The sequence below is a fragment of the Osmerus mordax genome, chromosome 2, assembly GCF_038355195.1.
Source record: "Osmerus mordax isolate fOsmMor3 chromosome 2, fOsmMor3.pri, whole genome shotgun sequence".
NCBI classification, from domain to species: Eukaryota; Metazoa; Chordata; class Actinopteri; order Osmeriformes; family Osmeridae; genus Osmerus; species Osmerus mordax.
In genome coordinates, this window is record NC_090051.1 from 6,901,826 (window position 1) to 6,905,717 (window position 3,892).

Sequence of the window (3,892 nt, forward strand, 5' to 3'; positions counted from 1 at the left end):
AACAGTGCACACATGCACACACAGGCACGCACACACACGCTACGATCCTTAGATATTGTATTTTAATAAGAGTGGTGTTGCTGTGCTGGTCCATCTGTCCCAGTTAGGCCCTCTCTCTCTGGATCCCAGCCGCCCCCTCATGAGAGGAGCACAGCTGTTACCAGATCGCCCTGTCCAGAGAGGGGAGGGCGCACCTCCCCTCCGCCAGCCCCGCAACCCCCCACCCACCCACCCCCCTCCTCCCCCGCCCCCCTGCCCCCCTCCACCCATGCACACACCCCTCCAGAAGGATGAATCGAGCCAACGCTCCCCAGCCTCTGTGCAGTCAGCCTGCTCGCCCGCAATTTCAGACCTCTTTAGATCATTCTTCATGCTCGCCAGAAATGAATAATGCAGGCATTAACTGGTGCCAGTTAATAAATTTCCGTCTCACTGAGCTATATTTTTTCAATAAGGGGGTCTGGCTGCTTCGTTTTGTTTTGCAAAACAGCCTGGGAGGGCTCCTGCAGGAAAACGACCCCAGTTCTACCCCCCTCTCCCCCACCCCTCTACACTGGGGCCAACATCACTCTCCATCTTCTCAACACCAAAAACAAACAGCTGACAGAAAGCCAATCTGTTCACATTTTCAGTTTCATTTCGTATTTACAATTTGCTAATTCCTTTGTCTGCCACTCATAATTTCCATGATCTTAGCCGACGTTGGTAATCAGTATTTCCATGCTACAGTCGAGACAGACACAATGGAGACACACGACCCCACCGCATACTGTAGAAGACACTGAATCAATCCAGGGAAACTTCCAGACTTTGTAAAGGGGCCAAATTGGCAACGTATGTCACTTCACCGAGACCATCACACACACACACACACACACACACACGGGCAGCATCTGGCCAACCCCGGTGCTTTATGGCCCATCTCAGACTATCCATCACACCCAGAGGTCAAGCGGGACTCTGCGAGGGGTGGCAGGATAGTCTGAGACAAAGTTCACCGAAGGAAAAATGCCAGCGGCAGCACCAACACCACCGTCCCAGGCCCCCCCGGACGGGCCCCTCCCTCGAAGGCCAGGGAGGGAGGCCCGGCTGACAGACAGGACAGGCTGGGAGAGTCCTCGCAAGATGCCACCGTGTCCCAGAGCACTGCACCCGCCAACTCTCTCCACGGCCCGCGACCCTCCCCACCCCCCTCTTCCTCTCCACCCGGAAGCATGTGATCTTCATAAAGGCGTAGACGGGGGAGGGGAGGGCGACTGGGAGACGAGCTTCCCTCTCGCAAGGAGCGCCAGTCTCACGACTGAACAGTGGACATGACCCCGTGACCTCTGCTGTCAGAGGAGGAGAGGTAGGATGTCTGTACAGTGGGCAAGGCTAGGATCTGGGGTGTGGAGCTCCATTGTTGAGTGGAGGCATGGTTCTCTGACCCAAGCTAGATGTTTGCCCCCCCTCCATATACACACACACACCGCGTGCACCAACTCACCCCCCGCCCCCACTAGATGGGTACCGGATCACAGGAGCTCTACTGCTCCCCTCCCACTGCCCCGCCTGTCACCTCTGAGAGGACATTGTGAAGCTCTCCTGATTTCTGGTCGCCTCACCGTGTCTCTCTGTGTGTTGCTTGTTTGTTCAGAGGCAGCGGCCAGGCGATCGCCGCTCATCAAGACGCACAACAGAGCCCACGCTGTTTTCAAACACCGTCAGCCAGCCCAAATGAGCACAACCACATTCACTCACCTTTTGTTAGGCATAACCAAAACACAGAATAAAATACACGCAGGATGGACGACTACAAAAAAGCAAGGCCATTCGAATGCAAAGGTTTTTGTCCTATTTACCTTTGCTGTTCTTTTATTCCCATCTCAATGAGAGAGGAACAAACAGAAGCATGAACGTAGAGCTTAGGTCGACAATCAAAGATGGCTGACGTGATGACGGACAAAAACATATTTGGAAATGACGTTCCAGCTCAAATCCTGGCATTGTTCTTGATAGATAAGACTGGAGGGGACTTGACGTGTAATTAATGCTAGTCTCTGTGTTGGAGTCAGTCAGTCAGAGAGCCTAATGAAGACATGGTTGCCATAGACAGGTCCCCCTCACGTAGTTTATGCTAATGTGAGGTACTTTAAAAGCGCTGATGATGAAAGGGTTCTCCCCTACTGATGAGTGGACAGGAAAACCCAGATAGGGAAATCTGCTCCAGGTCTGAAGGGGGAGAGGGAGGGGGGGAGAGGGAGGGAGGGGGGGTGGATGAAAGCATTCTTCCACCGAGACAACACAGGAGGCACATATACGAAACCCAACATTCTGGATGTTCCAGGTTATTTCACAATGCACACTGACTCTGTGTGAAAACAGAAATCCAAATGACCAACACAGAACAAAGAACAATTATAAACATACAAAATCAGGCACTGGAAAAATCCTACAATCATGATGTGCTGGTCCTCCATGTCATGTGTCTCGTGTGGAGATGATGTATCCATGGCTGAGCGATGTGACCTCAGTGACCTGCTAGCCTGCTAGCTGAGACAGACCAGCCTTCAATAAGACGCCAGCCCCTGCGTCTGTGTACGGCCTATTTATTGTTGTTCTAATCAGGGCCATCATTGTGTTTTTTCGTACATCAAAGCCGAGCAAATAAAAAACAGGGAATTGCATAACAAGGAAATTTCATTATTGGACATTAGTGGTATATTTAGGGGAGAGAGGCAGGGCTTCGAGAAGAAGAACTGGACAGCCATGTGTCGTGTCACCCCCCAATGAGTGGATCAGTAACATCTTCAAAGCATCAAAGCGCCAGCTCGCGTATTGTACTGTATGTGCAAACAAACCAAGCAGAGCCATACCAACCCGTCGCGCCTTCAAACGCTTCCTGCTCGGTGCAGGAAGCAGGTGAAAAAATAGAAGCGCCGTGACCTTTCAACCCTGGGCGCACACTTGTTGACTGATGTTTCACATTGGGGTCGCCCTCTTCTCTCGGCGGTATCCTTAAAGAGGAGTCCGCGTGTGTGCATTTGAATGTGTGTGTGTGTGTGAGCGTAGTCTCCGGGGAGAGCTGCTCTTTGAAGCCTCTATGCTATAGAGGCTGTTTTCATATAGCACCGGCCACAAGTTTCCTGTCAGGGCTGACCCATACGCCCCCCCCCACCCTCAGATCCATGCCCCCTCAAGACACCTTTCTCCCATTAAGCTGAGGGGGGGCTACGGAGGGTCCTGATCCTGGCCCGATGACACCCCTCCCTGGTTCATAGAGGTGCATTAGAGTAAACAAACATACTAACCCAGACCAGTCCCCCAGACCAGCCCTCATTCGCTGGGCCCTGTCTCTTTTATGGTAAACAACTGGAATTGATTCAAAATGCATTCTGGCTTCAGAGGAGCAAGCAGTGTAGAAACTGTCTCGTTTTCTCTCGTTCTCTCAAACACACAGTGTAGGCAGCAGTATAAGAACCCAGTGTTTCCAGAACACGAGGCCCTTGGAGAGACAAGTCAAACAAGGGCTTTCTGGGACGGTCCCAGACACACGTGCGAATGCAGGCGCTTGCACACACGCACACACACGCGCGCACACACACACGGCCAGCTGACACAACACAGGGTCAGAGATGAAAGAGTAGAGGGTTCATTGCGGATGGGTTCCACATGATACAGGACAGAGAACCCTGAGGAGCCCTGGACAGACATGTGGCTGAGGAGCCAGGATTGAGGAACACCTGCCAACGCAGACCCTGCTGTAAACAAGGACACATGAACTCAAAACATACAACTCAGCTGGTCATAGCTGGTCAAAAACCTCCTCAAAGACTCTTTATGTATGATGCAGTAAATCATTTTGGACTGCATTGGCCATCACAGAGAATGACAATAAAGCTTGTTTAAACAA